Here is a 24,534-nt window from a genome sequence, read left to right as displayed (position 1 = left end):
TGCTCTCCGTGTGCAATGCAGTGGCCGTCGGAAAAAACAGGACTGTTGAGTAGGGTGTCATGTTTGTGTGTGTGCGCATGTGATTGGAGAGGAGATGGGTGATTGGAGATTGCGACCCAGTTAAGTCTTGGGGTGAAGTTGTGTGTTTCATTAGGTAATGGGGGCTGGTGTTGGAACTCTAGATCTCCTACTGTAGCAAAACAGTGATGTCCAGAATGATGTCCCTTTCACAGTTGTCTGGGTAATGGAGCAATATAGTTTATGCCTTGTCACTTTCATCATCATTGACATTAAATATGGCACAATGCCTGAATCACTCAATTGTAGCCGGGCAGTGAAACAGGTCCTTTCCTTTTCGTCTACATAAGATGTAGTTAAGGGTAGAGGGCGACCGATTTAATCAGATTTTCAAGTTATCATTACATAAGTTATCATAACAATCGGTAATCGTCATATTTGGACACCGATTGTGGCCAATGACATTGCAATCCACAAGGAAATTGTGTGTCAGGCTGATCATCTGTTACGCGAGTGCAGCAAGGAGCCAAGGTAAGTTACTAGCTGGCATTAAACTTGTTTTATAAACTACAACCAAAAACTTCTTAACTGGGAATATTGAAGAACTGGGAATATTGACCCTCCAGCTTTCATATGTTCTGAGCAAGGAACTTAAATGTTAGCTTTTTTACATGGCATTATATTGCACTGTTATTTTATTGCACTTTTACTTTCTTATATTGCACTTTTACTCTCTTTGTCACGTTCTGACCATAGTTCTAATGTGTTTTCTTTGTTTTAGTGTTGGTCAGGACGTGAGCTGAGTGGGCATTCTATGTTGTGTGTCTAGTTGTCCCATTTCTATGTTTGGCCTGATATGGTTCTCAATCAGAGGCAGATGTTAGTCATTGTCTCTGATTGGGAACCATATTTAGGTAGCCTGTTTTGTGTTGGGTTTTGTGGGTGATTGTTTCTTGTCTTGTCTTTGTGTCTATGCACCAGATAGGACTGGTTCGGTTTTGCACATTTGTTGTTTTGGTATTTTGTAGTGTTCACGTTTATAGTCTTTATTAAACATGTTGAACTCTAACCATACTGCGCTTTGGTCCGATCCTTCGTCTACAGAAGAAAACCGTTACACTTTTACTTTCTTCTCCAACACTGTGTTTTTGCATTATTTAAACCAAATTCAGCTTGTTTCATTATTTATTTGAGACTAAATAGATTTTATTTATGTATTATATTAAGTTAAAATAAGTGTTAATTGTTCATTCAGTATTGTTGTAATTGTCAATATTACAAATATATATATATCGATCGTCTGATTAATTGGTTCTGGCTTTTTTTGGTCCTCCAAAAATCGGTATCGGTGGTTAATCAGTCCACCTCTAGTTGAGGGTGTATCACTTTAAATAGCACCATGACAAGGCCTAGATCATCACCCCCACAACTTCACTTCTCAGCTTATTTAGCGCCGAGCAGTCGGCACCAACCTCACAAGAACCAATCACATGCATTATCGTTTTCCGGTCTGATTTACAGTCTGCTTTCCTACCAGGTAGACATAAATGCCGTGAAGTGGAGTACACACTGAGGTTGCGTCCCAAATGGCACCCCATTCCCTATATAGTGCACTACTTTTAGCCAGAGACCTATGGGCCCTGGTCAAAAGTAGTGCACTCTATAGGGAATGGGGTGCCATTTGGGATGTACACTGAGGCCTCCTCTCTCTGTTCCTGATCAACTGGTTCAGCAGTGGAACATGTCAGCTATTAACAGAACATAACAGAATCTCGTAATATTTATGTGGGATTTGAAAATATTACAATGTTTACTTTAAGGCGGGCTAGATTGATAGTAGGCGGAGGTTTTGTGGGAATAATGTAATAATGACTGGTTTGTTTTCTTATACTTAATTGGGTTTAGATGACCATTTTGAATATATTTTCATATACTATATAACTAACATAATTTGATCACAATGCAGAACATTTAAAACGTGTGTATTTGAGGTTTAAAAAGGCTTCTGGAGTTTAATTTCCACTTTGAAATGTTTATTTTCTCTCATGAAAAAATGTATCAATCCCTGCAAACATGTCCATTTAATTATAATCCACGTAATAATTCACATTTCCTGTTGCTCCAGGGTTATTTTTCTGCTGTAGCAAACCGCCGACCCCTCCCACCCTCTACACCCTCCGTTTGAGAGACTTCCCTCTGGCCGGTGCCCATGGCCAAGAAGAACGTGTTCGAACATTTATTGGTTCCTTGTGCTGTTGGACTACTAAATGCAAAGTCAATTGTGTCAGTATATGTCCTTATTTATCCAGTGCAGTTTGTGACAGCGGTCAGTTGTGAGTGAATGTATCAAATGTCCTCTTTTGTTTTTAGTGTATGCAATGTGATGGACTGACTGGTTTAAATGTGTATGAAATGAGACTGTATGTGATCCTTTTAATGGAAGGTGATGCCAAAGAACAACAACATCCAACCTGGATGGATGGACAAAGTTTTATTCTATTCTAAATCAAGATCCTACATCTGTAGGCCAATCTACATTCTACAGTGCATATCTAACCAAAACATTTGTAGGTTAATCTACATTCTACAGTGCATATCTAACCAAAACATTTGTAGGTTAATCTACATTCTACAGTGCATATCTAACCAAAACATTTGTAGGTTAATCTACATTCTACAGTGCATATCTAACCAAAACATATGTAGGTTAATCTACATTCTACAGTGCATATCTAACCAAAACATCTGTAGGCCAATACATTCTACAGTGCATATCTAACCAAAACATCTGTAGGCCAATACATTCTACAGTGCATATCTAACCAAAACATCTGTAGGCCAATACATTCTACAGTGCATATCTAACCAAAACATCTGTAGGCCAATACATTCTACAGTGCATATCTAACCAAAACATCTGTAGGCCAATACATTCTACAGTGCATATCTAACCAAAACATCTGTAGGCCAATACATTCTACAGTGCATATCTAACCAAAACATCTGTAGGCCAATACATTCTACAGTGCATATCTAACCAAAACATCTGTAGGCCAATACATTCTACAGTGCATATCTAACCAAAACATCTGTAGGCCAATACATTCTACAGTGCATATCTAACCAAAACATCTGTAGTCCAATACATTCTACAGTGCATATCTAACCAAAACATCTGTAGGCCAATACATTCTACAGTGCATATCTAACCAAAACATCTGTAGGCCAATCTACATTCTACAGTGCATATCTAACCAAAAGGTAGCATTGAGTTGAGCTGGATACACATCATATGACCATTGAATGATTGCTGTGAATCAATTCAACCCTCCGAACACACACACACACACTGTAATGTGGCTTGGAGGTCACACACACACACACACTGGTCTGTACATGGAGTAGAGTAGATAGCTAGTGTAGTACCTCTGAGAATAGGATCTGTAATGTGTCCCCTGCCTGTTGTTGCACATGTGGAGCAGCCAACATTGTTCGCTGGACGCTGACAGCTGTATGTACTTATCAAGAATAAACACAGATCCTGGACGCATTCGCATGGGAAGAGGAGGAGAAGAGAAGGCAGCCGGGAGAGACTCAAGCCTGTTGTCCACCTACATGTTAATGTCAATGGAGCAGTGTGTTGTGTCCCAAAGGCTGTGTTTTTAGAATACACGTCGGTTTTAGCCCCCCGATTATCTGCTTTATCTTCCAGCTCTCTGGGGGCCGGCCTGCTCTGTGTCTGGCAGTAGTGCTAGGGGAAGTACAGATGAGGAGTGTCTGCATGGTTGACAATCCTGGGCTGGTCCCACTGGCCTGTGTGCGTGGGCCTTCTGATGCAGCTCCAGGGTGGGGCTGGTGGACTGTCTGAATGGTCCTCCAGGGTGGGGCTGGTGGACTGTCTGAATGGTCCTCCAGGGTGGGGCTGGTGGACTGTCTGAATGGTCCTCCAGGGTGGGGCTGATGAATTGTCTGAATGGTCCTCCATGGTGGGGCTTGAGGACTGTATGAATGGTCCTCCAGGGTGAGGCTCGTGGACTGTCTGAATGGTCCTCCAGGGTGAGGCTTGAGGACTGTCTGAATGGTCCTCCAGGGTGGGGCTCGTGGACTGTGAATGGTCCTCCAGGGTGGGGCTTGAGGACTGTCTGAATGGTCCTCCAGGGTGGGGCTTGAGGACTGTCTGAATGGTCCACCAGGGTGGGGCTGATGGATTGTCTGAATGGTCCTCCAGGGTGGGGCTCTCCTCGCCAGCCTCCCACTCATCTAAGAGTTATTAGTACTGTAGGTTTTATCACAAAATCTGTGAGTCTATAGGACACTCAGCATGGCCACATGGTTAATACCAACAGACCACATTGTATCACTGCACTAAGTTAGGCTAAGTCAGCACAGCGAATGAGACTCAATGGATGGTTTGGCCTCTGTGTGAACCAGGAAGATGACTCTGTAAGGTAACAGCTGAAGCGCGTCGCCTGAAATGCATTTAAACATGACTTAATGCACCACTTCAACTCCACTCTGAAGTGTTAGACCTTTTGGTAGTCGGAGAATGCAGCGTGCTTGTCATGCTTGGTATGCTGGTGACTCATCAGCAGAGTGTGTGTGAAAGGGAAAGGGGGATACCTAGTCAATTGTACAACTGAATGCATTCACCTGAACTGTGTGTAACTTGTGTTTACTGTGTGTGTGTGTGTGTGTGTGTGTGTGTGTGTGTGTGTGTGTGTGTGTGTGTGTGTGTGTGTGTGTGTGTCCTCTTGTCTGTATAAGTGGGAACAAGTCACCCAGTCAAAGAGATGGGGAAGTAAACAAGGTTAGAAGATTAGCACATTGCTTTTCCCCTCAGAGCCTAGATGTCTCTCACTCTCTCTCATTTGATTTGCATGGGAAATGGAGTGTCATTGGTTTTACATAGCAGCTGAAATCTCAGGTTTTGTGTCATTGAAGCAGGTGTCTGAATCATCACCTAGACGCGATTCTTCACACGTCCCCTGTTAAACCTCACAGATCCCCCACGACTGTCATTTTATTCTTACTGTGTGTGCGTGTTGAGGTGCAAGGGGTAACTCGATAAGCTAATCCTACCCCCATTTAATTTGCGCCGCCCAAGGAACCTCATGCAGAGTGGCTAGATGCATTACCGTGAAAGCAAAGCGTCTGTCCCATAACATAAAACTCAAGTCGTGACACTCGAGGCCGTTTACCTTTGTACACACTCGACTCTAACACATCTTTATTCGCTAACTTCATCATGACACGTAGTGCGTCAAAACAACACATTAACACACCCAACAGCTGCTTCTGTCACCTGGCTCGAAGCTACCATAGTGATTCCACCATGTTAAATACCATTTCTTACAGTTACAACACAAGCAATCAGGCCTTTTTCATATCAGTCTGTTGGTGAACCCAGTCCCCTGTACTCCACACAGTTTCTTTAAGTGTTCCTTAAATATAAAAGGGCTCTGGGTGGCTGGCCTGGTGCCAGCTTGGGTTGCCTGCCTGGGGCTTTTCCTCTCAATGCCTTGTGATCAACCAGCCAACACTGTATACTTCCCTTCCCCTCAATTTGATTTGACCCTCTTTTAAATTCCTGCTGCTAATTCAATACCAGACACACTCATAAAGACAGTCACGTGTGTAGTTGACTTTTGGGATGGTTACATTTGACATGCATTCGATAATGCGATCATTGTGAATACTCTGATTGTAATATAATAGTTTGATTCAAATGTTGACATGCTTTGCAAGAAGAAAGGTTTCCCTTCTAATTGAGAGAACGGTTCAGAAGGTTAGGGATCGATGACAGGAAGCCATCTAAATATATGCACATTCCCCTCCATTTCTGCACCAATTGGTAGATTTAAAAAGACTCTGATCTTGTAGATAATTTAGTATTTGTGATTCATAAAATATATTGTGTAGTTGACTTTTGAGTCATCTCATTGAGACATGCTGAGATGTAGGCTATGTCCTCTCATTGAGACATGCTGAGATGTAGGCTATTTCCTCTCATTGGGACATGCTGAGATGTAGGCTATGTCCTCTCATTGGGACATGCTGAGATGTAGGCTATGTCCTCTCATTGGGACATGCTGAGATGTAGGCTATGTCCTCTCATTGAGACATGCTGAGATGTAGGCTATGTCCTCTCATTGAGACATGCTGAGATGTAGGCTGTCCTCTCATTGAGACATGCTGAGATGTAGGCTATGTCCTCTCATTGAGACATGCTGAGATGTAGGCTGTCCTCTCATTGAGACATGCTGAGATGTAGGCTATTTCCTCTCATTGGGACATGCTGAGATGTAGGCTATGTCCTCTCATTGGGTACATTTGTACATGCATTTTGATAATATGATCTTTGTGAATACTCTGATTTAATAATAGTTTGATTCAAATGTTTACATGCTTTGCAAGAAGACTGATTTCCCTTACAATCTGGTTGACATGGACAGTTTATCCTATCCGACCCGATAAAAGGCCCAGTGCCGCCAAAAATGTAATTTACCTGTGTTATATATATTTCCACATTATGCGGTTGGAATAATACTGTAATGAAGTTTGCTTGACCACCTGAGAGAGGGAGCAAGAACTGGATTGAGCAGAGTAGCGTGAGGCTGCCACCCCCTTTGTCTGACCGGTATGGTCCGGCAGCGGAGGTTAGGACACACCAAAACTCATCACACATAAAGCTAACATTGAACTTTTATTAAATACACCGTTTCATAAGATGACGTGCATGAAATGCTAGGTGACCTACTAAATTCCTGCAGTCTCTGTAACCCAATCAGGAGGGCTGCAATGACCTGAAGGTGTAAGGCACACAGGCTATTAAGTGTGCTAACGTGCTATGAAGTTACACTACATACACACACACACACACTAGTGAGATATACAGTACCAGTCAAAAGTTGACACACCTACTAATTCCAGGGTTTTTCTTTATTTGTACTATTATATATTGTACTATATTATAGAATGGTGAAGACATCAAAACTATGAAATAACACATATGGAATCATGTAATAAGCAAAAAAAAGTGTGTTATATTTTAGATTCTTCAAAGTAGCCACCCTTTGCCTTGATGATAGCTTTGCACACGCTTGGCATTCTCTCAACCAGCTTCACCTGGAATGCTTTTTCCAACAGTCTTGAAAGAGTTCCCACATATGCTGAGCACTTGTTGGCTACTTTTCCTTCACCCCGCAGTCCAACTCATCCCAAACCATCTCAATTGGGTTGAGGTTGGGAGATTGTGGAGGCCAGGTCATCTGATGCAGCACTCCATCACTTTCTGTCTTGGTCAAATAGCCCATACACAGCCTGGAGGTGTGTTGGATCATTGTCCTGTTGAAAAACAAATGATAGTCCCACTAAGCGCAAACCAGATGGGAAGGCGTGTCGCTGCAGATGCTATGGTAGCCATGCTGGTTAAGTGTACCTTGAATTCTAAATAAAATCACAGACTGTGTCAGCAGCAAAGTACCATCATACCACCTCCCCCATGCTTCACAGTGGGAACCACACATGCGGAGACCATCCGTTCACCTGCGTCTCACAAAAACACAGCGGTTGGAACCAAAAATCTCAAATAAAAAATCTCAAACCAAAGAAGAGATTTTCACGGGTCTAATGTCCATTGCTCGCGTTTCTTGGCCCAAGCAAGTCTCTTCTCATTATTGGTGTCCTTTAGTAGTGGTTTCTTTGCAGCAAGTCAACCATGGGGCGGCAGGGTAGCCTAGTGGTTAGAGCGTTGGACTAGTAACCGGAAGGTTGCAAATTCAAACCCCTGAGCTGACAAGGTACAAATATCTCATTCTGCCCCTGAACAGGCAGTTAACCCACTGTTCCTAGGCTGTCATTGAAAATAAGAATTTGTTCTTAACTGACTTGCCTAGTTAAATAAAGGTAAAAAAAAATGAAGGCCTGATTCACAATCTCCTCTGAACAATTGATGTTGAGATGTTGTCTGTTACTTGAACTTTTAAGCATTTATTTGGGCTGTAATTTCTGAGGCTGGTAACTCTAATGAACTTATCCCCTGCAGCAGAAGTCACTCTGGATCTTCCTTTCCTGTGGCGGTCCTCATGAGAGCCAGTTTCATCATAGCGCTTGGTTTTTGCGACCACACTTGAAGAAAAGTTCAAAGTTCTTAATGTTCCGTATTGACTGTCGTTTCTCTTTGCTTATTTCAGCTGTTCTTGCCAAAATATGGACTTGGTCTTTTACCAAATAGGGCTATCTTCTGTATACCACCCCTACCCTGTCACAACACAACTGACTGGCTCAAACACATTAAGAAGGAAAGAAATTCCACAAATGTACTTTTAACAAGGCACACCTGTTAATTGAAATGCATTCCAGATGATTACCTCATGAAGCTGATTGAGAGAATACCAATAGTGTGCAAAGCTGTCATCAAGGCAAAGGGTGGCTATTTGAAGAATCTCATATTAAGTATATTTTTATTTAATCAACACTTTTTTGCGTAAATATTTGTATAAACATAACAAGATTAAACAACTGAGACATAAACTGAAAAGTTCCACAGACATGTGACCAACAGAAATGGAATAATGTGTCCCTGAACAAAGGGGGGTCAAAATCAAAAGTAACAGTCAGTATCTGGTGTGGCAGATCTTGCTGTGAGATGTTACCCCACTCTTCCAACAAGGCACTTGCAAGTTCCCGGACATTTCTTGGGGGAATGGCCCTAGCCCTCACCCTCCGATCCAACAGGCCTCAGACGTGCTCAATGGGATTGAGATCCGGACTCTTCCCTGGCCATGGCAGAACACTGACATTCCTGTGTTGCAGGAAATCCCGCACAGAATGAGCAGTATGGCTTTTGGCATTGTCATGCTGGAGGGTCATGTCAGGATGAGCCTGCAGGAAGGGTACCACATGAGGGAGGAGGATGTCTTCCCTGTAACACACAGAACAAGCAGTATGGCTGGTGGCATTGTCATGCTGGAGGGTCATGTCAGGATGAGCCTGCAGGAAGGGTACCACATGAGGGAGGAGGATGTCTTCCCTGTAACACACAGAACGAGCAGTATGGCTGGTGGCATTGTCATGCTGGAGGGTCATGTCAGGATGAGCCTGCAGGAAGGGTACCACATGAGGGAGGAGGATGTCTTCCCTGTAACACACAGAACGAGCAGTATGGCTGGTGGCATTGTCATGCTGGAGGGTCATGTCAGGATGAGCCTGCAGGAAGGGTACCACATGAGGGAGGAGGATGTCTTCCCTGTAACACACAGAACGAGCAGTATGGCTGGTGGCATTGTCATGCTGGAGGGTCATGTCAGGATGAGCCTGCAGGAAGGGTACCACATGAGGGAGGAGGATGTCTTCCCTGTAACACACAGAACGAGCAGTATGGCTGGTGGCATTGTCATGCTGGAGGGTCATGTCAGGATGAGCCTGCAGGAAGGGTACCACATGAGGGAGGAGGATGTCTTCCCTGTAACACACAGAACGAGCAGTATGGCTGGTGGCATTGTCATGCTGGAGGGTCATGTCAGGATGAGCCTGCAGGAAGGGTACCACATGAGGGAGGAGGATGTCTTCCCTGTAACACACAGAACGAGCAGTATGGCTGGTGGCATTGTCATGCTGGAGGGTCATGTCAGGATGAGCCTGCAGGAAGGGTACCACATGAGGGAGGAGGATGTCTTCCCTGTAACACACAGCATTGAGATTTCCTGCAATGACAACAAGTTCAGTCCGATGATGCTGTGACACACCGCTCCAGACCATGATGGACCCTCCACCTCCAAATAGATCCCGCTACAGAGTACAGGCGTCGGTGTAACGCTAATTTCTTTGACGATAAACGCAAATCCGACCATCACCATTTAATAGTCAAAATAAAGAAAAACCCTGGAATGAGTTGGTGTGTCCAAACTTTTGACTGGTACTGCACATTCAAGGAGAACTGAAGTATCTACTACTACTTCACTGCAAACCGGGCTTAGCCCAATGAAAAGCTTAATTGTACAATCATGCAATTCACTGCAGGGGCATAATAGCCTACACACTGTCCAGAGTCCCACAGGTGATAATAGAGACATAGACTCTCCCCCCCCCCCCCCCCCCCCCCACCCCCACACTGAGCTACAGTCTGCAATCCCCCAACGTTCATCAAAGCACAGCTCCCCTGCCAAGACCAGCCTGCGCTCTCGGCTCTGCCTTAAAAGTTTCTCAGCGTCCCGGGCAGAGTCTTGCAAGCAAGCACAAGTGCGAGCAATTAGTTCATGTTTTAGTGACGTCCTCCCTCACCACAATACTGTGAAAATTACAGTGCAGTTTAGTGTCAGAGCTGTTTGAAAAGACCGCCTGAAATTTCAGCCTGTTTTGGTGGGGGAGTTTTGGCCTGCCTGGTGACATCTCTAGGTGGTAAATGAGTTAATAGACCAATAAAAAGAGAGTTCCAAACTGCTCTGCCAATAACAGCTAGTTCAGTCCCCTGCCCACTCCCAAAAATCGCTCTTTGCTAAGGAGCTATTTTTGTTTCTTTTGGACTATTTTAATTGAAAACAATCACAGTAAGGTACTTCATTGTTACTCAGAAATGATTTGATATGGAGAAAAAGATCTGCTTTAGGTTTAAGATAATCAGAGTAACCTATGCCAAACTGAGTTTTGCCATAATTTGCTTAAAGGTAGACTCCGTGATACGAAGTAGATGCAGAAAGTAAACAGCATAGCGGGTCAATTTCCACAACCAAGAGCGCTGAAGCGCAAGGCTCAACTTCGGTAAGAGCGTGAAGCAAACCCGTGATCATGCGCAGATACCGCGTGAGAGCGAAGTCTTGCATCTCTACCTTTTTTAATATCGAATTACTGTGCATGTAAACACATTCACTGAGACACACATAGAAGAAGGTTGACACAGAGGATAAGAGATTGAGAGTTTAGCTCTGTTAGAAAAAGGGCCTGGTTCAGATTTTATATGGCTTTCCTATGCATTTTCATTTAAGCACTTCACAGTATTTGGTATTCAGACTTAACTTATGCAGGTGTGCAAGGAGTTATTTGGGAGAGGAATACATTTAATTAAACCATTGAAAACCCTCCCACTTGCTGGCCAACAAGTTTCCTCATGGAGTTTTCATTCAATGGGACTTTCAGTACATTTATCTAAAGCCAACTCTTCTAATATGGTGTACTTAAATTATAATTTTCTCGACAGACTCATTATAATTGAGGGAACGTTAGGGATCAATGACATATTTCTGCACCAATTGGTAGATAAAAAAATACTCTGATCTTGTAGATCATTTAGAATTAGGAAATAATTTATGAATCATAAAGAAAACAGGTTTGGAGAGCCTTTACGAACAAAATATATTGATGAATAAAAAAATACATTGGTTTGATTCATCTTGAAAGTTGCCATATTCAAATTGTTCAAACCATGAAATATTGAAAAGTGTACAATAGGGGTTGAACAAAAGTCCTATAAATAATCTATTCCTCACTAATCATGGAACTGGAATGACAACGGTCAAGTTGTCGTGATCCGTGTACCAGGTTCCAGGTTTAAAAAGCTGCCACCACCATGCTTCACCGTAGGTATGGTGCCAGGTTTCCTCCAGACGTGACGCTTGGCATTCAGGCCAAAGAGTTCAATATTGGTTTCATCAGACCAGAGAGTCTTGTTTCTCATGGTCTGAGAGTCCTTTAGGTGTCTCCAAGCGGGCTGTCATGTGCCTGTTTTTTATTTTTAATAAATTAGCAAAAATGTCTAACCTGCTTTTGCTTTGTTATTATAGGGTATTGTGTGTAGATTGATGAGGGGTAAAAAAAATAATATAATCCATTTTAGAATAAGCCTGTAATTTAACAAAATGTGTGAAAAGTCAAGGGGTCTGAATACTTTCTGAATGCACTTTAGGCTACATATCTCAAATTATTGTACAGCATTAGCTTAATATGATATTCTATTGCTAGCAACCCTCAGGAACAACTACACGGCCGTGACAGAGGAAAGAAAGGTAAACGGAATGGAATATAAAGGAATGATGCCAAATGTACATATTAAAGGAAACAAACACTAAAGTGACCGTTTTAAATGTTTGTGGAAATAACTGACGGTGGCTACCAATAGTTTTTAAATTGAGAAAAGCCGGGCAATATAATTAAAACATTCTAGAGCGCATAAATCAACCCGGTAGGTTCGGCGCTACAGAACTGTATAGCTTGGACCTCCAAATTTCATCCCGGCAAATTAGGAGGACATACAATTAAAATTCGGAATAATGGCACAGCTATTTATAGCCTTCTTCACTGTGGAAAAGGGGCCAAAATGCAGATCATGTTAATATGATTTTCAGTTTGCTTCCATTTGACTTGGTTTCACATTCATCTCCAGCGATCATAAAGAACAACGATCTAAAGCAATTGCTAATGGTAATGACAATCCCCTTCTCCAAACGGATTACTCATTTACCTAGCGCTTATCAATTTATACATTATAGTGCATGGAGAATGGTGTTATTTCCATCGGAAGTAGTAGGTTTTTCCACCTGGAACCGACAGGTGCTCGGCCTTATTCATGGTTTCCTCACAAATTATGAGGGAATTGAGTCAGGGGCAGAATACGGCGTATTTGTAGACACACCTCCAGCTATGATCTCCAGCCCAAATGAATAGCTGGCTGTCATGCGTTTCCTCATGCTTAAATTCAAGGTCAGAATATGCATAGAGAGGATGGCATAGAAAGGGCATGAATCCCCCACTAAGTGAACACAATAATGACTCCCACACAACATATATACTCGCAAATCATCCATTTTATTGACAAACACAACTTTTCGGTCAAGACATACAGAAAAGGAAGTGAATTTATGGGGTCACATGAACAGCGTGTGTGTGAAATAGCTTGTCTGGACGTCCTCAACTCAAAGCCAGAGGTGTACTCAGGTGGCGAGTGGCATTGATTTACGCAGTCCCGTTCCTGTGTGTGTGTTGTGACTCTTGACTGTGTGAGGGGGATTTTTAGCTCTGGCACAAAGTTTTCTTTATGGCCTTTTACCCATGGGACCCGGCGTGCCGAACGGGATGGAGACCTCATGACTGCAGTCTGGGGCGGCACGTCCCCCTTACCCTCCTCCTCCCTCCCCTTACCCTCCTCCTCCCTCCCCCCCCCCTTACCCTCCTCCTCCCCCTTTACCCTCCTCCCCCTTACCCTCCTTTCTGTGTATCTCCTTTGTCTGATAAGAGGTTGGGCTCCACGCCCCATTCATGTCATGTGCTGCTCATCACCATCGCATGGCAACAACGCACACAAGAACGTGTGTTTATGTCTCTGACTGACTGGCAGTCTGTGTCTCGGGAATGTACTTTGAATGTGCTTGGCACTTCACATTTAGCATTTTGCTATTTTTTTGTGTGTGTGTTGTATCTAAGTGTTTTAGCATGTGGTAGCAGTGGACCAAGGAGCAGATCTGTGAGTGCTGTTCGGTCCCTGTGAGTGAGTGTGTGTGGTCTGGGTTGCCGGCTTTTAGTACTGCAGGTCCTCCACTCACCATTCATCCATACCCATGCCTCTCTCCATCCATCTCTAGTCTATCCTCTATCTAACCTCTCTCCATCCATACCTATTCTCTATCCATCCATCTCTAGTCTATTCTCTATCCATCCGCTCTCCATCCATATCTAGTCTCTATCCATCCATCCATCTTCTCTCCATCCATCCTCTCCTGTGGACCAAGGAGCAATCCACCCTGTGATTGTTGTATGAGATACTGTATTACATTCAGACACACACACATACATACATGAACACACACACACACGTGACTACACTAGATAGAAACACACACGCACCTTCAGGGGATGTTATCCTTGCTGTAGAACAAACAACAAGACAAATTGTAGCATTTCAATGATTGGGCTATAGCATTATAGGGTTATGAAATCCAATATCAGTTCTGGCCTCATCAACCTGCTACAAGCTGTGTCCAAACATCTCACCAATAATGGAGAGACAGAGAGCATTGTTGACCTGTAAGGTCAAGGTCGGACTGCTGCTGGATCAGCTGGATTGATCTGTGGATATAAACATGTATGCTGGGCCTGTACACGCCTGTGATTGAGGGCTTTGGGAGTTTGTGTGTGTCCTCTATTAAGGATCATTCGTCTATGTGTGCGTCTGGCCCCTGGCGGGGGTTATTCATTGTGTGTGTGTGCGTGTGCATGCCCTCTGGTACAGGGTGTGTGTGCCCTCTGGTACGGGGTGTGTGTGTGTGTGTGCGTGCCCTCTGGTACGCTGTGTGTGTGTGTGTGTGTGTGCGCGCCCTCTGGTACGGTGTGTGTGTGTGCCCTCTGGTACGGCGTGTGTGCCCTCGGGTACGGCGTGTGTGTGCGTGCCCTCTGGTACGGTGTGTGTGTGTGTGTGTGTGTGCATGCCCTCTGGTACAGGATGTGTGTGTGTGTGTGCCCTCTAGTACGGCGTGTGTGTGTGCCCTCTGGTACAGCGTGTGTGTGTATGCAAGCCCTCTGGTACTGGGTGTGTGTGTGTGTGTGCGTGCCCTCTGGTACGCTGTGTGTGTGTGTGTGTGTGTGTGTGTGTGTGTGCGCGCCCTCTGGTACGGCGTGTGTGCCCTCGGGTACGGCGTGTGTGTGCGTGCCCTCTGGTACGGGGTGTGTGTGTGTGTGTGTGCCCTCTAGTACGGCGTGTGTGTGTGCCCTCTGGTACAGCGTGTGTGTGTATGCAAGCCCTCTGGTACTGGGTGTGTGTGTGTGTGCGTGCCCTCTGGTACGCTGTGTGTGTGTGTGTGTGTGCGCGCCCTCTGGTACGGCGTGTGTGTGTGTGCCCTCTGGTACGGCGTGTGTGCCCTCGGGTACGGCGTGTGTGTCCGTGCCCTCTGGTACGGGGGGTGTGTGTGTGTGTGCATGCCCTCTGGTACAGGATGTGTGTGTGTGTGTGTGTGCCCTCTGGTACGGCGTGTGTGTGTGCCCTCTGGTACAGCGTGTGTGTGTATGCAAGCCCTCTGGTACTGGGTGTGTGTGTGTGTGCGTGCCCTCTGGTACGCTGTGTGTGTGTGTGTGTGTGTGTGTGTGCCCTCTGGTACGCTGTGTGTGTGTGTGTGTGTGTGGAGGTGTGCATGCACAGAGAGCTATTAGCTACACATTACATTGCCCCTGTATTTGATGTGTGGGCTTTAAATGTGCTCTTTCTACATGGCCTGTCTTTAACAAGCCCAGTGGGAATGGGCTTTCTCAGAGGGCATAAGCTCCTGGTAGGAATATATATTGCCTCAGCATTTGTGTCTGCAGTGTGTGTGTGGCTGCTAGTAGGGGGGGGGGGGGGGGGGCATTCGCCTCTGTGTGTGTGTGCGCCTGTCAGCGTGTATCGCGTGTGTGTGAGTGAGGTGCAACGGTTGTAACTCACAGTGACTGTAAGCAGAGGCCCTGGCAGGGTGGGACAGCTGTAGATCTGGCCTCAGCGGGGCTGCTGCGGTGCCGGTGGGCCCTTCTCCATGTCACACGCAGACCACCAAGCCTCCCTCCAACACTGCTGCCTGCCAGAGACCTGCCACAGGCCCACAGCACAGACCAGCTCAGGTAGCACAGTCAAAACATACGGAGAAATAACAGCCAGGCTGAGAGAGAGAAAGGGTGAGAATGAAGGAGAGAGAGAGGGGGTCAGAAGAGGAAAAGAGGAGTATACATGTAGGTAAAGAAAGAGAGAGGTGGGGTGATAGAAAGAGCGGGGTAGAGGGAAAGAAAGAGGTGTGTGTGTATGTTTAGTCAAGTCAACCTGTGTGGTTTTCCCATACTCCTTTTTGCTATTCTCCTTTTTCTAGTCCTCCTGGTTTTGACCCTTGCCTATTTCTGGACTCTGTACCCGCTTGCCTGACCATTCTGACTGCCTTGACCACGAGCCTGTCTTCCACTCTGTACCTCCTGGACTCTGATTTGGACTTTTTTGCCTGTCCACGACCATTCTCTTGCCAACCCCTTTGGATGATTCAACATTGTAAGACTTCAACCATCTGCCTCCGGTGTCTGCATCTGGGTCTCACCTTGTGGGTGTCACCCAGCAGACTTGGACCAGCTCCACCAGACTGTCTCCCTGCAGGGAGCCACCATTAGGAGACATGAGGTGTCTCTACAGGGCCTTTTGGAAGGGCTCAGGTCCTTGACGGAACGCCACGACAATGGGTTAAAGGCTATTATGGAGCAAATGAGGGAGTTGGCTCAGAGGCTACCTCTGACAAACCCCAATCACCCAGTAATTCTTCACCTATCTGTGGTGAGTTTATACAGCCCATCCCGGCTCCCCGAGAACTCCGCTTACCTCCTCTGGAGCGATATTCAGGGAATCCTGGTACCTGCCTGGGTTTTCTTTCTCAGTGCTCGCTTATTTCTGAGCTAGAGCCATCTTGCTAGATTGAGCCGATGCGGTAAAGGATGAGCTAGCTGCTCGGGAATTGCAGATGGATCTCGACTCTCTTCTTGCCCTTACCATTAAAATTGATGGACGCCTAAAGGACTGCAAGAGTGAGAGGCAGTCTGGTCTCAGGCACACTCGCGTACCCGCTATGGCGCGTTCACCTTCAAGGGATTCTGGAAGTTTCCGAAGCCAGCTCTTACGAGAGGATTGGAAGCCACCCGAGCCCTCTCGGGAATCCACGACGGGTGAGTTGGATACTCCTGAGCCTATGCATTTGGGAAGAGCTAGGTTATCAGTTGGGGAAAGCTCACGAAGGATGAATAATAACTGTTGTCTGTACTGTGGAGGGGCAGGACATTTTATAGCTACCTGCCCTATTAGGAAACCCTTGTCTCTAGTGGGTACCAGTACTATGGTGAGTCAGACTGGGAGTCCCCTAATTTCCCATCACCCGCCCAACCTTTTTTGCTCTTGTGCTGTGGGGAGACCAATCTCAGTCTCTCTGAGTGCTTACAGACATTCATCAGCCCCAGAGTCATATGGATGCCACGATAGCTTCGGAGCTTGGTATTCACACTCAGCCTCTCTCTGTGCTCACGGATGCTAGGGCACTGGATGGCCGCTCTATAGGGGAAGTCACCCATAGTACTGTGCCCGTTCAATTACGGGTTTCTGGTAATAACAGTGAGACAATGCAGTTCCTCCTCATTGCATCTCCCCATGTTCCGGTTGTTTTGGCATTTTCCTGGCTTCAAAAGCACAATCCAATGAATTGGACCACAAGCTCCATCCTGGGTTGGAGCCCATTTTGCCAGCCTTCCTCAAGTCATCTTCCTCTGAATGTTCGCAAGACTGTGGATGCCTCTGCTATCCCCACAGAATACCATGTCCTCCTGGAAGTGTTCAGCAAGGCACGTGCTACTTCCTTCCCCCCGCACTGTCCTTATGCTTGTCTCATTGATCTTCTCCCAGGCATTACACCACCTCTGGGTCGATTGTATTCTCTGTCTGGACCAGAGACCAAAGCTATAGAGGATTCTCTGGCTACTGGGGCTGTCCGTCCGTCTGCATCTCCTGTCGGCGCATGCTTTTTCTTTGTGGAGATAAAGGACAAGACCCTGCGTCCATGCATTGACTACCGGGGACTTAATGACATTACTGTCAAGAATTGTTATCCCCCCCTCCCCCCACCCTCCACCTATTCTCGACATTTGAACCTCTCCAGGGGGCCACCATATTTTCCAAGTTGGACCTTCGAAATGCCTACCACCTGGTTCGGCTACGCGAGGGGGATAAGTGGAAGACTTCAACACAGCCAGTGGACATTATGAGTACCAGGTCATGCAATTTAGACTCACCAAAGCCCCCGCTGTTTTCCAGGCTTTGGTCAATGATGTGCTTCGGGACATGCTAAACCGGTTTGTGTTCGCGTACTTTGATGTCATCCTCTTTTTTCCCCCCCGAACTGCACAAGAACATGTTCTTCATGTCAGACTGTTCCTTCAGCGCCTCCTGGAGAACCAACTGTTTGTGAAAGCTTAGAAGTGTGAGTTCCACCGCCCTACAATAACCTTTCTGGGATATGTCATTGCTGAGGGCAATGTTCAGATGGATCCTGGAAAGGTGACAGCAGTGGTGGATTGGCCTCAACCAATGTCCAGGGTGCAGTTGCAACGGTTTCTTGGGTTTGCAAACTTCTACCACCGTTTCATTTGGGACTACAGCACCCTGGCGGCCCCCCTCTTGGCACTCACCTCTCCCAAGGTACAGTTCAAATGGTCTCCAGCTGTTGACAAAGCCTTTGTGGACCTGAAGCATTGGTTCACAACAGCACCCATCCTCATCCATCCGGACCCCTCGCGTCAATTTGTGGTGGAAGTGGACGTTTCGGATGTTGGAGTGTGGGCCATCCTGTCCCAGCGATCTGCCCAGGACCAGAAGCTTCATCCCTGTGCCGTCCAGTCCCATCTCAATCCTGCTGAAAGGAACTACAATGTCAGCAACCGAGAACTCCTGGTGGTGAAGATGGTGTTGGAAGAGTGGAAGTACTGGCTGGAAGGAGCAGAACAGCCATTCCTGGTATGGACCGATAATAAAAACCTGGAATATCTCCATACAGCCAAGTGCCTCAACTCCAGGCAGGGCCGGTGGGCCCTCCTGTTCATCAGATTTAACTTCACCATCTCCTACCGCCCAGGGTCAAAAAATGTGAAGCCTGACGCCCTCTCCCGCCTATACAGTTCCTCTGCCACACCCTCGACCTCTGAAACCCTTCTTCCTACCTCATGCCTTGCTGCCACTGTGGATTGGGGTATTGAGAACCACAACGCTCCCAGCCTGGACCTGAAGGTGGCCCAGTTAACCGGCTGTTTGTCCCTAATCCAGTCCGGTCCTGAAATGGGCTCATTCCTCCAGGCTGACCTGTCATCCAGGGTCCCGTCGTACACTAGCCTTCCTCTGACAACGTTTCAGGTGGCCCACAATGGTCCCTGACATCTCTGCCTTCGTCGCCGCATGCACAGTGTGTGCTCAGAACAAGACTCCACGGCAAGCTCCTTCTGGCCTCCTTCAGTCACTACCGGTCTCATATCTCTGGACTTTGTCACTGGGCTCCCTCTGTCTGATGTACTGTCACTCCCTGATCTGTTTCACCTGTTCCTGTGATTGTCTCCACCCCCTCCAGGTGTCGCTTATTTTCCCCAGTGTATTTATCCCTGTGTTTCCTGTCTCTCTGTGCCAGTTCGTTTAGTATGTTTAGTCAAGTCAACCAGCGTGTTTTTCCCGTTCTCCTTTTTCTAGTCCTCCTGGTTTTGACCCTTGCATGTTTCTGGACTCTGTACCCGCCTGCCTGACCATTCTGCCTGCCTTGACCACAAGCCTGTCTGCCACTCTGTACCTCCTGGACTCTGATCTGGTTTTTACTTTTTTGCCTGTCCACGTCCATTCTCTTGCCTACCCCTTTGTATTATTAAACATTGTAAGACTCCAACCATCTGCCTCCTGTGTCTGCATCTGGGTCTCGCCTTGTGCCTTGATAGAGAGCGGGGGAGATGGAAAGGGGGAGAGTTTGACCTATGACCCACAAGTTAAATATGTCCTCCCTCTTCAACCTGATCTCTTCAAGCTGTGTGGTCTTCATTTCCACCCGTCATTGGATGCTTTATGACCTTTAACCGAGCCTATACAGATATGTATACAGTGAATACATTCATTCAACGTTAATTCAACATTTGGGATAGAGATTGTAAGAGTTGAGTCTGGGTTGTGAAAGCGTTTGAGAGGTAGTGTAAGGAGGATGTTGTTTTTACCTGACAACTGCAGCAGTGGTTTTGAATGTAGCAGAGACGCTTGCTACCTTAAGATGTTTACGTTGGCGGCAGTTGGTGTTCTGGCTGTTTACTTGCTGTCAATGGCAATTCCCTATTTGGTGGAGGTTGAGAAACTCCATGGAAGCCATCTGGTAAACCACTCTAAACAAGGCAGATGACATTGTTATGGCATTGTTCAAACATACATACAGCACAGTCGGTTTCCCTACCATATTCAAAATACGTTGTAGTCGACCGAGGATACAGCGCATGACCACCACAACCTGAGGACTTTAAGGTCCATCCAAACATCTCAATACATACTGGAAAGTTTAAAGTGATGTACTCCAATTTAGTAGGGAAGTAAATGTAGGGGACACTTTAGGAAGGGAAAGCAAGTGTCACTGTGTACATTGCCTTCAAAGTATTGACACACCTTTAGTTTTTCCACATTGTGTTGTGTTACAGCCTGAATTTATAATGGATTCAATTGAGATTTTGTGTCACTGGCCTACACACGATACCTCAATGTCAAAGTGGAATTGTTTTTCTACATTTTTACAAATTAATAAAAATGAAAAGCCCTTTTATGGAAAGCCTAGATAAGTTCAGGAGTAAAAATATGCTTAACAACTCATGTTGAATGGACTCACTGTGCAATAATAGTGTTTAACAATGTTTTTGACTTGACTATCTCTGTACCCCACACATACAATGATCTGTAAGGTCCCTCAGTCGAGCAGTGAATTTCAAACCCAGATTCAACCACAAAGACCAGGGAGGTTTTCCAATGTCTCCCAAAGAAGGGCACCTATTGGTAGATGAAAAATACATCTTTAAAAAGCAGACTTTGAGCATGGTGAAGTTTTTAATTACACTTTGGAGGGTGTATCAATACACCCAGTCACTACATAGATACAGGCATCCTTCCTAACTCAGTTACTGGAGTGGAAGGAAACCACTCAGGGATTTCACCATGAGGCCAATGGTGACTTTAAAACAGTTACAAAGTTTAATGGCTGTGATGGGAGAAAACGGAGGATGGATCAACAACATTGTAGTTACTCCGCAATACTAACCTGAATGAAAGAAGGAAGCCTGTACAGAATACAAATATTCCAAAAGAAGCATCCTGTTTGCAATAAGGCAGTAAATCTATGCCAAGACATGAAAATGGCTGTCTAGAAATGATCAACAACCAGCTTGACAGTGCTTGAAGAATTTAAAAAAGAATAATGTGCTAATATTGTACAATTCAGGTGTGCAAAGTTCTTAGAGACTTACCCAGAAAAAGTCACAGCTGTATTTGCTGCCAAAGGTGATTCTAACAAGCCTTTAATTTTCATTAAATTTGCTAAAATGTCTAAAGACATGTTTTCACTTCGGAAGTATTTCGGATATTGTGTGTGGATGGGTGAAAAGAACATCCATTTAATCCATTTTGAATTCCAGCTATAAATAATGGGGTGTGAATACTTTCTGAAGGCACTGTGTATATTTACTGGGCTCAGCTCAAAGCAACCTGAAGCTGGGAGGGAGGGAGTCAACATGGACACACACTTCCTCAGGGCAACACACTGCAAGGTGATCTATTGGAGTAGGGTGACAGATACTGAGAATGCCTGGGCCTAAATTCAGCCCAACACTTCATCAAAAACATCCTTCCTCCCTGGCCTGGGTGAGGGATGTGTACACTTCTCTTGACAGCTGGGAGCAAGGCAAAACAGGCCATGCATCGTGTCACACTTAAATATCTCCCTCTGTCTGGCGAGAGATACATTCACATTAAGGAACGCACGCACACACACACACACAGGTGCACGCCGAGGTACACACACACACACACACAGGTGGGTGAAAACACACACACAAAATCATGGTGTGACCCACATACCAGGCAGCTGCATAGAAAATGGGAGGAGAGCAGAGAAAAGCACCAGTTCACTCCAGCCTCTTGTGAATCTACTAGTATAAATCTCACCCAGCCATCCCTTCCCATGTCCCACTCCACACCATTGCAAACTGCAGCCTGCATGAGAGGAAAGTCCCGACCTTTATTTATTTGATCTATCCTTTATTTAACCTGGCGAGTCCCACTGAGATGGTCATCTGGTTGATTCTCTAAGCTCATGACTACATAATGCTCTGTACAGTACAACAGACAACCGTAGTCAGTCAGCCAATCAGATGGCTATTTAACACGACGCGCCTAGATGCAGTTTCTATTGGGAAATATCGAGCATTCACCTCACTTCTCTCTCACCTCTGCTGCTAAATACTACTCTGTTCCCACCTCTAATTACTACGCCTTTAAATCAAACCAGAAATGAATCCATTTCATTCTCGTCGCCCAATTTAACCATCCATCCTCTTACTTACGCCCACCACAGGGTTCTCTCTCTCTCTCTGAATGAGACTTGAGAGTAGTTTAAAGATTCTCACTACTTCCTGGAGAACTAGACCCACCGTGACTGTCTCGTTATCTTAATGCTGGCGTCCTAGTGTATCCCACAAAGCCGGGGCTCAGTCGGATCACAAGGCCTCTAGACTGCCTGAACCTGAGGAGGAAGAAAGAAAGAGAGGAGGAAGAGAGAGAAAAAGGAACGGCGATTAAGAGAGAGAGAGAATGTGTGGTGTGTTCATGCTATCCTCTCTGTTAACCGGGGGGCATTTGAGGATACATCACATATCACTACTCTGTATGCTAATTGGTTGCAGCCTCTGTTCCTCGGCAGCCAATCCCCCGTCAACATCTCAGCAGACACCCAGGGTTGACTTGCGTGTGTGTGGGAAGGTGTTTTCTGTCGGATATACAGTATCTTCAGAAAGTATTCATATATACCCTTCCACATTTTGTTGTGACAGCCTGAATTCAAAATGGATTAAATATATTTTATTCTCACCCATCTACACACAATATCCCATAATGATGAAGTGAAAACATGTTTTTAGAAATGTTTGTAAATGTAATGAAAATTAAATAAAGAAATATCTAATTTACATAAGTATTCACACCCCTGAGTCAATACCTGTTAGAATTGCCGTTGGCAGCAATTACAGTGGTAAGTATGTTTGTGTAAGTCTAAGAGTTTTGCACACCTGGATTGTGTAATATTTGCACATTATTATTAAAATAATTCTTCAAGCTCTGTCAAGTTGGTTGTTGGTCATTGCTAGACAGCCATTTTCAAGTCTTGCTATAGATTCTCAAGCAGATTTAAGTTATTAACTGACTTGCCTAGTTAAATAAAGGTCAAATAAAAAACATAAGTCAAAAATGTAACTAGGCCACTCAGGAACATTCAATGTCGTGTTGGTAAGCAACTCCAGTGTATATTTGACCTTGTTTTAGGTTATTGTCCTGCTGAAAGGTGAATTTGTCTCCCAGTGTCTTTTGTAAAGCAGACTGAACCAGGTTTTCTACTAGGATTTTGCCTGTGCTTATCTCTATTCTGTTTATTTTTATCCTGAAGAAACTCCCTAGTCCTTGCTGATGACAATCATATTCATAACATGATGCAGCCACCATGCTTGAAAATATGAAGAGTGGTACTCAGTGATGTTGTTTACCCCAAACATAACACTTTGTATTCAGGACATAAAGATGATTTCTTTGCTTACATGTTTTACTTTAGTGCATTATTACAAACAAGATGCATGTTTTGGAATATTTGTGTTCTGTACAGGCTTCCTTATTTTTACTCTTTTCATTCATGTTAGTATTGTGGAGTAACTACAATGTTGTTGAACCATCCTCAGTGTTCTCCTATCACAGCCAACTCTAACTGTTTTAATGTCACCATTGGCCTCATGGTGAAGTCCCGGAGCAGTTTCCTTCCTCTCCGGCAACTACATTATGAATGACCCCTGTGTCTTTGTAGTGACTGGGTGTATTGATACACCATCCAAAGTATAATTAATAACTTCACCACGTTCAAAGGGATATTCAATGTATGCTTTTTAGATGGCCTTTGTGAGGCATTAGAAAACCTCCCCGATCTGTGTGTTTGAAATTCATTGCTCGACTGAGTGACCTTACAGGTCATTTGTATGTGTGGGGTACAGAGACGAGGAATAATTTAACACTTATTGCACACAGAGTCCATACAAATTATTATGTGACTTGTTAAGCACATTTTTACTCCTGAACTTCTTTAGGCTTGCCATAACAAAGCAGTTGAATACTTGACTAAAGACATTTCAGCTTTTCATTTGTTATTAATTTGTACAAATTTGTAAAAAAATCCACTTTGACATGAGGTATTGTGTGTAGGCTAGTGACACAAAATCTCAAATGAATCCATTTTAAATTCATGCTGTAACAACATGTGGAATAAGTCAAGAGGTGTGAATACTTTCTGAAAGCAATGTATCGAAATATTTTGAGAAATCACCTTTATATGGTTATGTCTGACACTAAGCATTTCTCAGCCTTTGACAGAGGCGTTAACCTGTTTTTTTTTTTATTGGTATCTCATAATTGAAAACCAATTATCTTATGTTATGTTAAAAGGCCTTTGTGTTAGCTTAGCTGGAAAGTGTTTCACTTGTTGGAACAGGTTCTTTTTAGGGGGGGGTTCATGAACGAGGCAAAGTTGAGTTAAATTTACTGCACTACATGAATTCTCTTCTCTCTCCCTCTGGGAACAGAGACGAGTGTTTACTCAATACAACTTCGTTATTAACTTTATATATCTAAAATGGCCGTGGCGGAGGCTGCTAAAGTTTCAAAAGATGGCAGTTGTGTGGTGTGTTACATCATAAATATCCCCCTACTTCAGAAGATATCTACAGCCATATTCT

The 24,534-nt window shown here is 44.8% G+C and overlaps 1 long non-coding RNA gene across 1 annotated transcript; it reads left to right on the top strand.

Annotated features, from left to right (window-relative positions):
• Window positions 1-27: 27 nt before the first annotated feature.
• Window positions 28-2,434, top strand: LOC149978805 (uncharacterized). Its single transcript, XR_016485781.1, has 2 exons — window positions 28-549; window positions 2,144-2,434. It is a non-coding gene; the product is annotated as an uncharacterized LOC149978805 (long non-coding RNA).
• Window positions 2,435-24,534: the final 22,100 nt, after the last annotated feature.

The sequence above is a fragment of the Oncorhynchus mykiss genome, chromosome 13 (assembly GCF_057628025.1).
Source record: "Oncorhynchus mykiss isolate SJ-2025 chromosome 13, ASM5762802v1, whole genome shotgun sequence".
Lineage (NCBI taxonomy): Eukaryota > Metazoa > Chordata > Actinopteri > Salmoniformes > Salmonidae > Oncorhynchus > Oncorhynchus mykiss.
This window is presented reverse-complemented; position numbering and strand designations above follow the sequence as displayed.